General features: G+C 44.5%; 1 long non-coding RNA gene across 1 annotated transcript; it reads right to left on the reverse strand.

Moving 5' to 3' along the window:
- Positions 1 to 916: 916 nt before the first annotated feature.
- Positions 917 to 8,273, reverse strand: LOC112577997. The gene is made up of 4 exons (XR_003102138.3): positions 8,214 to 8,273; positions 7,804 to 7,936; positions 5,447 to 5,564; positions 917 to 1,220 (listed from the first exon to the last, which is right to left on the reverse strand). It is a non-coding gene; the product is annotated as an uncharacterized LOC112577997 (long non-coding RNA).
- Between the last annotated feature and the right edge of the window lie 4,809 nt (positions 8,274 to 13,082).

Here is a 13,082-nt window from a genome sequence, read left to right on the forward strand (position 1 = left end):
TCCCACGGCTTGCTGGCTGTTTCATCAGGCCTTTTTCTGTGCCCATGTGGGGATGGGAGAAATGGGTCTGTGAGGGAGGAGATTGATGGCTCCCCAGGAACACCATGGAAGCAGAGGGGAACTTCACACATGACCAGTTTGGACGGAGCCTGAGAATATCTCTGAAGAAGAGCCCAGAGCTGCATATAGAAAGCAGACTCTAGGGCTTCCCTGGTGGCTCAGTGGTAAAGAATCCACCTGCCAATGCAGGAGACATGGGTTCGATCCCTGATCTGGGAAGATCCCACGTGCTGCGGAGCAACTAAACCCGTGTACCACAACTACTGAGCTTGTGCTCTAGAGCCCGGAACCGCAACTTCTGAGCCCGTGTGCCACAACTGTTAAAGCCCGTGCGCCCAGAGCCGGTGCTCCACAGCAAGGGAAGCCGCTGCCGTGAGAAGTCCATGCACCGCACCGCCAGTAGCCCTGGATCGTCACAACCAGACAAGCCCGTGCAGCAGCAAAGCACAGTCAAAAACAGTGAAGTCGCTCAGTCGTGTCTGACTGCAACCCCATGGACTGCAGCCGACCAGGCTCCTCTGTCCATGGGATTTTCCAGGCAAGAGTACTGGAGTGGGGTGCCGTTCCCTTCTCCAGGGGATCTTCCCAACCCAGGGATTGAACCCAGGTCTCCCACATTGCAGGCAGATTCTTTACCATCTGAACCACGAAACAGACCCTAAAAACAGAAGGATACCATTGACTTGTTCGCTTGAAATGGGGGAATTGTATGGCATGTGAATTTTGTCTCAATAAACCTGTTATAAAAAGAGGATTTCAGATCAAGCCAGATCACTTGTACACTGTTTGTGGTGTTACCAAACCAAACCTGGGTGCACTCACCTGAGTTCAGTAAAGCCAGTTCACTGACACGGGATTGTGGTGAAGGAGACTCAGCATTTATTGCAACGTTTATTATTTAGTCCAGGCAGCTAGTACTTGAAAGACCTGAACCCCATGAAAGCTTTCATGGGGAGGATTTTAAAGACAAGGTGGGTGGAGGGGCGGGGAGGTTGGTTCATGGGGTGTCTGATCAGCTCGTAGACATCCTTCTGATTGGCTGGTGGTGAGGTAATCAGGAGTCAACATCATCAACTTGGTTCCAACCTGTCGGGGGTCTGTGCGCTTGTGGGCAGCATACCTGCTTCCACCTGGCGGGGGTTTCAATCTCTGCAAAAAGGCTGAAAGGATATGGCTCAGAATATTATCTAAAGTCCTTGAGGAGGAACTTAATGGCTAAACTATTATTATTTTGTTGTTTGGCTGTTTTCCTTTCTTTCTGCAATTTCTCACTTCTCCCATTATTCTTTTATTTTAAAGAATTTTTTTGAGGTGGACCATTTTAAAAGTCTTTATTGAATTTGTTACAATGTTGCTTCTGTTTTATGTTTTGGTTTTTTGGAAATGAGGCTTGTGCGATTTTAGCTTCCCCACTATATATCAGTCCAGCACCCCCTGCACTCAAAGGTGAAGTCTGAACCACGGGGCCTCCAGGGAAGTCCCTAAATTTACCCTTAAAGTTTCTCTACAGACACAGGCAGCTGGAGGATGTGTGGAGGCGGGGATGCGGGTGGCGGGTGACCCACAGGGTCCCGCTCAGTTACAGTGGGAGTGTAAACTGGTGCGGCCACTGTGGAAAACAGCATGGAGGTTTCTCAAAAACCAAAACTAGAACCACCGTATGATCCAGAAGTCACACTTCTGGATCTTTATCTGAAAAATACACGAACAGCAATTCGAAAAGATACATGCATCCCAGTGTTCACAGCAGCATTACTTACAATTGCCAAGGGATGGAAGCAGTGTGAGTGTCCATCGATAGATGAATGGAAAGAGAAGATGAGGCATGCATATACACACAACGAAATACTGCTCAGCCGTTAAGAAAATGAAATTTTGCCATCTGTAGCCACATGGATGGACATTGTGCTTAGTGAGATACATCAGACACAGCAAGATAAATACTGTATGATATCACTTACGTGTGGAATCGAAAAAATACAGCAAAAAAAAAAAAAAAGAAAAAGAAAAAGTACAGCAAACCAGTGAATATAAGGGAAAAGAAGCAGACTCACAGATACAGAGAATGAATGAGTGGTTACGAGAGGGGAGAGGGGAGGCGGAGGGATAAGATAAGAACAGGGATATAAGTGGCACAAACTGTTGTATATAAAATAATCTCCAAGGACATATTATACAACACAGGGAATGTAGCCAATAGTTTATTATAACTGTAAATGGAATATAACCTTGATAAATTGTGAATCACTATAAGATCTGATCTGATATTGTACACTTGTAACTTACATAATACTGTACATCAACTATACTTCAAAGATATTTTTTAATCAAGTCAGGTTAGTAAAAAAGAAAAGAGAGATTCTTTTAAATCCTGGATTTTTTTTTTTTTTTTTTTTTTTTTGCTGTGTCTATGGCATTGAGAGATTCTGTGTACCTATAAGCTGACTCATAAATTTTGCCTTTTCACAATAGGAGAGGCGTCCCTGGTGGTTCAGTCCGTAAAAAACCCACCTACAAAGCAGGAGATGCAGGTTCAATCCCTGGGTCAGGAACCAGTTTCATTATTCTTGCTTGGGATCCCATGGACAGAGAAGCCTGGTGGGCTACAAACCATGGAGCCTCAGTCAGACATGACTCAGTGACTAAACCGCCACCCATGGAAAAGATATGCAAAAAAGCAAAATGGCTGTCTGGGGAGGCCTTACAAATAGCTGTGAAAAGAAGAGAAACGAAAAGCAAAGGAGGAAAGGAAAGATATAAGCATCTGAATGCAGAGTTCCAAAGAATAGCAAGGAGAGATAAGAAAGCCTTCCTCAGCGATCAATGCAAAGAAACAGAGGAAAGCAACAGAATGGGAAAGACTAGAGATCTCTTCAAGAAAATTAGAGATACCAAGGGAACATTTCATCCAAAGATGGGCTCAATAAAGGACAGAAACAGTATGGACCTAACAGAAGCAGAAGATATTAAGAAGAGGTGGCAAGAATACACAGAAGAACTGTACAAAAAAGATCTTCATGACCAAGATAATCATGATGGTGTGATCGCTCACCTAGAGCCAGACATCCTGGAATGTGAAGTCAAGTGGGCCTTAGAAAGCATCACTATGAACAAAGCTAGTGGAGCTGATGGAATTCCAGTTGAGCTATTTCAAATCCTGAAAGATGATGCTGTGAAAGTGCTGCACTCAATATGCCAGCAAATTTGGAAAACTCAGCAGTGGCCACAGGACTGGAAAAGGTCAGTTTTCATTCCAATCCCAAGGAAAGGCAATGCCAAAGAATGCTCAAACTACCGCACAATTGCACTCATCTCACATGCTAGTAAAGTAATGCTCAAAATTCTCCAAGCCAGGCTTCAGCAATACGTGAAGCGTGAACTTCCTGATGCTCAAGCTGGTTTTAGAAAAGGCAGAGGAACCAGAGATCAAATTGCCAACATCCTCTGGATCATGGAAAAAGCAAGAGAGTTCCAGAAAAACATCTATTTCTGTTTTATTGACTATGCCAAAGCCTTTGACTGTGTGGATCACAATAAACTGTGAAAATTCTGAAAGAGATAGGAATACCAGACTACCTGACCTACCTCTTGAGAAACCTATATGCAGGTCAGGAAGCAACAGTTAGAACTGGACATGGAACAGACTGGTTCCAAATAGAAAAAGGAGTACGTCAAGGCTGTATATTGTCACCCTGCTTATTTAACTTCTGTGCAGAGTACATCATGAGAAACGCTGGGCTGGATGAAGCACAAGCTGGAATCAAGATTCCTGGGAGAAATATCAATAACCTCATATATGCAGATGACACCACCCTTATGGCAGAAAGTGAAGAGGAACTCAAAAGCCTCTTGACGAAAGTGAAAGAGGAGAGTGAAAATGTTGGCTTAAAGCTCAACATGCAGAAAACGAAGATCATGGCATCTGGTCCAATGACTTCATGGGAAATAGATGGGGAAAGAGTGGAAACAATGTCAGACTTTATTTTTCGGGGCTCCAAAATCACTGCAGATGGTGATTGCAGCCATGAAAATAAAAGACGCTTACTCCTTGGAAGGAAAGTTATGACCAACTTAGATAGCATATTCAAAAGCAGAGACATTACTTTGCCAACAAAGGTCCGTCTAGTCAAGGCTATGGTTTTTCCAGTGGTCATGTATGGATGTGAGAGTTGGATTGTGAAGAAAGCTGAGCGCCAAAGAATTGATGCTTTTGAACTGTGGTGTTGGAGAAGACTCTTGAGAGTCCCTTGGACTGCAAGGAGATCCAACCAGTCCATCCTAAAGGAGATCAGTCCTGGGTATTCATTGGAAGAACTGATCCTAAAGCTGAAACTGTAGTACTTTGGCCACCTCATGTGAAGAGTTGACTCATTGGAAAAGACTCTGATGCTGGGAGGGATTGGGGGCAGGCGGAGAAGGGGACGTCAGAGGATGAGATGGCTGGATGGCATCACCGACTCGATGGACACGAGTTTGGGTGAACTCTGGGAGTTGGTGACGGACAGGGAGGCCTGGCGTGCTGCGATTCATGGGGTCGCAAAGAGTCGGACTCGACTGAGCTACTGAACTGAACTGAACTACCACCACAATAGGAGAGGTGGAATAGGGAAAAAAACAGTCCCTGGGGATTACAATTGTATTTATTTCTGATTTCTTAGCCTGGGTTAAAGGCATATAGATACTTATTATGGTGATGTTGTATAATTCTTTATATGCCTAAAGTTTTTCATTTTTTTTTAAGGGAAAGTGATTAGAAATAGCTAAAATTCATTCAGAAAAAAAAATCTCATATACCATAGATGTATGGTATGTGTGTATGTATTGTTTTATCATTATTTCACTTCCTTTTATTTTAAAATGAAGCAAAACCAGAAGATGTGCTGTAGTTAAGAGTTATGGGATTACTCCCAGTATAAACACCAACCCCAATCTGATGAAACAAATATACATCTATGGTATGTGGCATTATTTTTTTGAGAGAATTTTAGCTCTTGGGCTTCCCAGGTGGCTCAGTGGTAAAGAACCTGCTTGCCAATGGAGATGTGGGTTCCATCCCTGGGTCAGAAAGATCCCCTGGAGAAGGAAATGACAACGCATTCCCAGAATTCTTGCCTGGGAAATCCCACAGAAAGAGGGGCCCGGTGGGCTACAGTCCATGGAGTGGCCAAGAGTGGGACACGACTGAGCGACTGAGCACGCACGCACACACACACAAACACACACACACACACACAGGGCGTGGGTTTTAGGGCTTGGCTGGTAACATCCAGGCGGTTTCGGCTGCCATCTAGTGGAGATGACAGGTACTGCTTCAAAAAGGACTGCTTTGCGAGCAACGGACTCAGACTTGAAAACACCCCAGGAACTTAAAAAAATATACTGATACCTGGGCACCAGCCCCAGAGATTCTGCCTTGACTGGTCTTGGGTATGGCATGGGCAGCATGACTTTTTAAAAGCTCCTCAGGTGATAACAGTGCAAAACCAAGATTGAGAACCACCATCCTAAAATGAAAAAGAGAAACATTCAACACCAGCACTATACTGACAAGCCCTTCCTTCCCTCCTTCAGCAAATATTTATTGAGTACAGATTACATGCCAGGCACTCTTCCAGGTCCTAGGAAAGTAAAGAAGTAAGACAGTTAAGATCTCTGGTCTTGGACTTCCCTGGTGGTGCAGTGGATAAGAATCCGCCTGCTGAAGCAAGGGACACAGGTTCAATCCCTGTTCTGGGAAGATCCCACACACCATGGAGCAACTAAGCCCCAGCACCACAACTACTGAGCCTGTGTGTCGAAATACTGGAGACTGTGTGCCTGGAGCCTGTGCTCTGCAACAAGAGAAGCCACTGCAATGAGAAATCTGCTCACCAAAACCAAGAGTAAGCAGCTCCCGCTGGCTGCAACTAGAGAAAGCCGGGCGCAGCAACGAAGACCCAGTGAAACAAAAATAAAGAGAGAAAGAACTACAAATTAAAACATTGAAAAAAATATTTCTGGTCTTATGGAACTTATACTCTCTTGAGAGGAGAAAGGCCGGTATGAATGATAAGTCACTTCCCTGGTATCTGACTTTTTGTGACCCCCATGGACTGTAGCCCACCAGGTTCCCCTGTCCATGGGATTCTCCAGGCAAGAATACTGGAGTGGGTTGCCATGCCCTCCTCCAGGGGATCTTCCTGACCCAGGGATCAAACCTGCATCTTCTACGGCTCCTGCGTTGTAGGCAGATTCTTCACCACTGAGCCACCAGGGAAGCCCCTCTATGTTCATAGGTTTGGTCTTTTTCATTAGAAAGATTTAGAAATGCTTAATTTCATGTCAGATGTCTTGAAATTATCTAAAGGCTGAAATAAAAGTTTTATTGAATGAGGTGAACAGTAAAAGCTAATTTTGGGGGAGGGGGTTGTTTGTTTTTGGCCACACTCCATGGCACATGGAATCTTAGTTCCCAGACCAGGGATCAAACCCATGTCCCCTGCAATGGAAGCACAGATTCTTAACCACTGGACCACTTCTTAACCAGAAGTCCCAGTAAAGATAGATTTATGCCTAAAAATCCACAATCCAAAAAAGATTAACTTAAAAAAAAAAAAAACCCACACAACTCTTTCTTCTCTTTCTCAAGAGAGGTATTTGAAGCAAGGGGAGCCCAAAGAGTGGCTCCCTTGCTGTGGATCGTCTGTTGTCCGGCTGCGCTGTGCTTTGTCTCTCAGTTGTGTCCGACTCTCATGGACTGGAGCCCGCCAGACGCCTCTGTCCATGGGGATTCTCCAGGCAAGAACACTGGAGTGGGCTGCCATGCCCTCCTCCAGGGGATCTTCCCGACGCAGGGATCAAACCCAGGTCTCCCACATTGCAGATGGATTCTTTACTGTCTGAGCCACCAGGGAAGCCCCTGTTGCCCAGAAGAGGAACCTGAGGCCCAGAGAGCCCCACTCGAGGCCAGTGTTACAAAACAGGGGATGCTAAGCGACTCCTCATCCAGCCTGAAGGCTCCTCAAGAGCAGGGACTAGGTCTCCTCCACGTTGTCCCCCCACCACTCCAGCTCACGCTCAGGGCTCACAAATTGTGCTAGGGAGGGGTTTACTGAGCTGCACCCCGTTGGCACTAGTGGTAAAGAACCACATGCCAATGACAGAAGAGACTAGGGTTCGATCCCTGGGCCGGGAAGATCCCCAGGAGGAGGAAATGGCAACCCACTCCAGTATTTTTGCCTGGAGAATCCCATGGACAGAAGAGACTGGAGGGTTACAGTCTACAGGGCTGCAAAGAGTCGGACACGACTGAAGCGACTTAGCAGGCACGCACGGGCAGACCAGATGAGCCTGCTTCTGTAGCTCTGCCAACCTCCCTGGCTTACGCCTGTCCCAGCTGAGTTGGTCAAGTCATTTGAAAGCCCTGAACTGACAAGATACCCCAAATGACTGGTATACAGAAGGGGTTGGGGAGAGTCAGGGATGGAAAGAGCTTTATGATGCTAGCATGTGCACAGGAGGTGACCATTCATGTGATGGGCAGAAAAATCAAAGGTTTCCACTGAAGCCTCCTTCCTCTTTTTTGCCTTTCCTGGTTTTTCTGGAGGGATAAGAAATAAACCAACTGCAAGCTCTCTTTGATGGCACCACAGGGACACCTGGACTGCTTTCCTTCAGTCTCACAGTGATCCACGTGCAGCATGGATGCAAGCTGCTGGCAGCCAGAAAGAAGGAGCAGGTGACAGACAGAGAAGAAACACCTACCGCTCCTTTCAGCCGGGGAGCGGAGGGGACTTCAGAAAGGTCTCACGGGCAGACGTCTGAGTAAATGGGAACAGATTCCAATCATACACCCACAGTGCATGTTTCCTGTGTTTCCATACAATTCTTTTCCATCCTAAAGGTAATACATTTTATTCAGAAGTCACATCAATGTAAGAAGAAGCAAAGGACCTAGAGATGATTAAGTGAAGTAAGTCAGACAAAGACAACTATGGTATCACATCCCACATCTAATAAAAACAATATGAATAAACTTATTTCCAAGACAGAAGTAGGTTCACAGAAATAGGAGACAAACTTATGGTTATCAAAGGGAAGAGGGTGGGGGAGGGATAGTTTGTGATTAACATATGGACTCCTATATATACAACAGATAAAGAACAAGGACCCACCAGGCTCCTCTGTGCATATAATTTTCCAGGCGAGAATACTCGAGTGGGTTACCATTTCCTTCTCCAGGGGATCTTCCCCACCCAGGGGTTGAACCCACGTCTCCTGCATTTCAGGCGGATTCTTTATCACTGAGCCACCAGGGAAGCCAAATATATTCAATATCTTATAATTTATAATGGAAAAGAATCTGAAAAAGAATATATAACAATCATTTTACGGCACAGCTGAAACTAACAACACTGTAAACTACACTTCAATAAAAAGCTTTTTTGAAAAAAGGTAAATATTTAAGGACTAGCACTGTTTGCAGTTTTAAGCGTACATGCATTTACACACACACACAGAGAAACACATTTATTTTGCTTTCTGCATTTAGCATTATGCCATAGGAATGTTGCTATATTAAAAAAAAAAACTTTTTATTTCGAAATAACTGCAGGGACTTCCTTGGTGGTCCAGTAGTTAAGACAGCCTTCCAATGCAGGGAGTAAGGGTTCGACCCCTGATTGGGGCGCTAAGATCCCATATGCCTTGCAGCCAAAAAAAAAAAAAATCAAAATATAAAAGAGAAGCAATACTGTAACAAATTCAATAGTTTTTTTTTAAGCAAGTTTTTTTAAAACAGAAGAAATAACTGCAGATTCACAGGAAATTGCAAAAGCATGTAGGGAGAGTGCTACTTACTCTTCACCCGATTTCCCTCAATAGGGTAGCATTTTGTGTAAGTCTAGTACACAATCGAAATTGAGAAACAAGCAATGTTACAATATATGTGTTCAGTTCTATGCAGTTTTAGCACATGTACACATTTCTGTAGCCAACATCACAACTTAGGTAGAGAACTCTCCCATCACCACAGAGCTCCCCACGTTACCCTTTCAGAGGCAGACTTACCTCTCTGCCGCCCACCCACCCCCCAATCTTTGGAAACCATTTATCTATTTTAAATCTCCAAAATGTGGTCTTTTCAAAAATGTTTTATAGGGTCTTCCCTCGTGCTCCAGTGTGGGTTCCCAATGCAGGGGGCCCAGGTTCAATCCCTGGTCAGGGCACCAGATTCTCCATGCTGCAACTAAAGATCCCGCACGCTGCAACGAAGAGGGAAGATCCTTCGTGTTGCGACTAAAACCGGGCGCAGCCAAATTGATCAATAAAAATTTAAAAAATGATTAAAAAAAATCAAGTTTCTAGCAACCATATGCCCTTTCACCACAACACTTTTGTGTGGACTGCAGCTACAAGGCTAACTCTCAGGCGAGAGTAACAACCCAGCAGAGCAGAAAGAAACAGACTGTAAAAGGCACAGGAGGTGGAAGGCATAGCAGCTGGAGGGCCCTCGGTGCAGGGCAACCAGTCCTCTCTGTGTCACTGGCCCTGGGGGTTACTGTCTGAGAACATACGAGCTATCATGACGGCAAGGTGAAATCCTGTCTGTACTTCAGTCTAAAGACAAAGGGAAACTTGTGATCCATTTCTGAAAGAATTTAAAAGTTTCAGCAGGATGTTTCAATTACATGGCCAAGTCAATGGTCAGGATGAGGCGGGTCTCCTGTGGGTTCCAGGCTGTGCTGCGAGTTACTGTAGGGCTGAACAAGAGGCTGCCCAACTCCTCTGAGGCAGGGCTTAATCGTCTCTGCTCACTGCCTCCAGCCCTGGCTGGCACATAGTAGGGGCTCAAAACACTGTTTGTTGGGGACTTCCCTGGTGGTCCAGTGGCTAAGACTCCAAACTCCCAATGCAAGGGGTCCAGGTTTGATCCCTGGTCTCGGAACTTAAGATTTCTCATGCCACAACTAAGAGTTTGCATGGCTCAACCAAAGATCCCATGTGCTGCAAAATACATAAGTAAATATAAAAATAAACCACAGTGTTTTTTAACTGTATAAATGCTAGGGGAGAGTCTAAGGGCAGAGATGAGGTGGGTGTGAAGGAGAATCACAAAGACATGTGCCCAGGAGAACTTTGGGTCTCTACTGATTGGAGAATGAGTTTTGTCTCCTCAAAACTCATGTCCACCCAGAACCTCAGGATGCGACCTTATTTGGAAATGGGGTCTTTACAGGTGTAATTAGTCAGGATGAGGCCATATGAGATTAGGGTGACTGGTGTCCCCATAAGAAAGCCAAGTGAAGCACAGATACACAGGAAAGAAGGCCACATGTTGATACTCTGCATAAAATAGACAACTACTGAGAACCTACTCTATAGCTCAGAGAATTCTATGCAATGTGCTGTGGTGCCCTGAACGTGCAGGAGCAGTTTGAGATGCAAAGTAAAACAAACAGCAGGCAAAACTGCTGAGAAGGAAAGGTCTATATGAGAGAAGGATTTACGTGAAGGTGGTCAAAATGTACAAACTTCCAGTTACACATGAGAAATAAGTTCTGGGGCTTTAATATACAGCCTGATAACTACAGTTAACAATACTGTACTGTATATTTGAGTGTTGCTAAGAGAGTAGATCTTAAAAAGTTTTCATCACAAGGAAAAATTGTAAGTGTGTGAGGTGAACGATGTTAACTGAACTCACTCTGCTAATCATTTTGTAATGTATGTTGTTTGTTGTTGTTCAGTTGCTAGGTCATGCCCCACCCTTTGCGACCCCACAGACTGCAGCACGCCAGGATTCCCTGTCCTTCACTATCTCCTGGAGTTTGCTCACACTCATGTCCATTGAGTCAGTGATCTCATCCAACCATCTCATTCTCTGTCACTCTCTTCTCCTTTTGCCTTCAATCTTCACCAGCATTAGGGTCTTTTCCAATGAGTCGGCGCTTCGCATCAGGTGACCAAAGTACTGGAGCTTCAGCTTTGGCATCAGTCTTTCCAATGAATATTCAGGGTTTATTTCCTTTAGGATTAACTGACTATCCAAGGGACCCTCAAGCATATTCTCCAGCACCATATATCAAAACATTATATGCTATACACCTGAAACTTATACAATGCTATATATCAATACATCTCAATAAAGCTGAGTTTAAAAAAATGAGTGGGAAGGGAATCCAAAAAAGAGAAGATATATATATATATATATATATATATATATATATATACTGATTCACTTTGCTGTTCAGTAGAAAGTAATGCAACATTGTAAAGCAACTATACTCCAATGAACATTAATATAAAAAAAGAAGGCCACCTGACCTCAGAGGCAGAGATGGGAATGGCAGAAGCATAAGAGAAAGGACGCCAGACACCAATGGACATCACTAGGAGCCAGGAGGAGACAGGAAGTATTCTTCCCTACAGCCTTCAAGGGTGTAGAGCCTGGCTCTGCTCATACTTTCATTTTGGAACTTTTAGCTTCCAGAACTATGAGAGGACAGATTCATGTTTGTGGTTATTTGTTTCCAGGATCTGAGAGTTGTTTTCAGGGAACATGCAGGAAACCCTGGAATCTGCTGTTAAATAACAAAAATACAACCGGGTACATTTCAGAGATCTAATTGGTTTTACTGAACCGTTCACAAGTGAGGCAGCGTCCCATTCAGGAAGTAGAGAGGAGCTCCCAACAGCTTTAGGAAAGGAAATGTTTTCAAAGGCAAGACAAGGAACTCATCAGCAAAAAAAAACGTTATTTCAGGCATAGGTAACTCGCTTATGGGGCTTCTTAGGTGGCTCAGTGGGTAAAGAACCCGCCCGCAACGCAAGTGACGCAGATTCACTCCCTGGGTCAAGAAAATCCCCTGGAGGAGGGCACGGCAACCCACTCCAGTACTCTTGCCTGGAGAATTCCACGGATAGAGGAGCCTGGCAGGTAAAAGAGTCGGACATGACTGAAGAGACTGAGCACAGCACACAACTTGCTTATGGGGAACGGAAAGGGTCTTTGTGGCAGACTACCTCATCTTCCTTTGGGGCATGGAGAGGGTCCAGATGACCAATTACCTCATTGATGCAGACTAGAAAATTTCTGGTTAAGCCTACATTTTGGCTTCCCTGGTGGCTCAGACGGTAAAGAATCTGCCTTCTATGTGGGAGACTGGGGTTCAACCCATGGATCAGGAAGATCCCCTGGAGGAGGGAATGGCAACCCACTCCAGTATTCTTGCCTGGAGAATTCCATGGACAGAAGAGTCTGGTTGGCTGCAGTCCCTGAGGTCAAAGAGTCGGCTACAACTGAGTGACTAGCATTCATACTTTCTGGGGGTGGATGAAGTTTTAGTTAGGTTAGTGGTGTGACCTAGGAGAAGTGACTCCATCTGGGTCCTCTGGGGTTCTTTTTAACATCAACCTAATTTTGAAATTGTTCCTACAGAAAAAAAAAAGTTTATTGGGGCTTGGGGGGCACATAATGTTCAAATATTTTGAAACAACTTAAAAAAAAAAAACAAAACAGTAAAATTGGACTCACCTGGTGGTGCGGTGGCTAAGACTCTGTGCTCCCAATGCAAGTGACTTGGGTTTGATCCCCGGTCAGGGAACTAGATCCCACTACTAAAGATCCAGCATGCCACAACTGGCCAGACCTGGCACAGCCTAAATAGATAAACAAATATTAAAAAAAAAAAAAATCTGCAGTACAAAAATAAAAAGACCAAACCCCAGTAACAAACAGACCTCCCAAACACAATGAAGTTTATTTACTGTAGTAAATAAGAATACCTTCAAGATAATTTAAATCAGTTTCCCAAGTTAGCAAGTCATGTCTGCTGCTCTTAATTGGCAGGACCTTCCTAGAGGGATATCTAACCATTTTTTAAACTTAAAAAAAAATTTATTTAGCTGCGCCAGGCCTTTGTTGCGGCACATGGAGTCTTTGCTGTTCATTGCATCATGCATGATCTCAGCTCCCTGACCTGGGATCCAACCCAGGCCCCCTGTATGGGGAGGACAGAGTTTTAGCCACTGGACCACCAGGA

Source organism: Bubalus bubalis, chromosome 12 (genome assembly GCF_019923935.1).
Source record: "Bubalus bubalis isolate 160015118507 breed Murrah chromosome 12, NDDB_SH_1, whole genome shotgun sequence".
Classification (NCBI taxonomy): domain Eukaryota; kingdom Metazoa; phylum Chordata; class Mammalia; order Artiodactyla; family Bovidae; genus Bubalus; species Bubalus bubalis.